This window comes from Etheostoma spectabile, chromosome 20, assembly GCF_008692095.1.
Source record: "Etheostoma spectabile isolate EspeVRDwgs_2016 chromosome 20, UIUC_Espe_1.0, whole genome shotgun sequence".
Classification (NCBI taxonomy): Eukaryota; Metazoa; Chordata; class Actinopteri; order Perciformes; family Percidae; genus Etheostoma; species Etheostoma spectabile.
The window spans coordinates 11,749,651-11,749,973 of record NC_045752.1 but is presented as its reverse complement, the minus strand read 5'-3'; the positions used below and the strand labels follow the sequence as shown (position 1 = coordinate 11,749,973).

General features: G+C 31.6%; 1 protein-coding gene across 13 annotated transcripts in view; it reads left to right on the top strand.

The window, feature by feature from the left end:
- LOC116669685 (ryanodine receptor 3) overlaps window positions 1–323 on the top strand; it is a 109,869-nt gene that overhangs the window by 54,297 nt on the left and 55,249 nt on the right. The window lies entirely within an intron of this gene.

The window sequence follows — 323 nt, the reverse complement described above, 5'->3', positions numbered from 1 at the left end:
GTCAATTTTAGTGCTACCTTTTGTGATCACCCTTCACGTTTCTATTTTTAGAGACGTTACCTTTCGTCTCCTTGGACTATTCTTCACACTAATTAAGCCAATCTAGTGCTGCTTTTTGTGTCTATTTTCAACACTACACATTCACACTTTTTTTTAAAGTATTACCCTTCGAGTCATTTTTTCTTCAAAAATTTAAAAATTCATAAAACAGATAAAACACATGTGTAAACAGTTAAAAATAAATAATGAAAACATTAAGACCGATATAACCCTAACCCACTTGAGACTACCTTCACACTAATTAGTCAATTTTAGTGCTACCT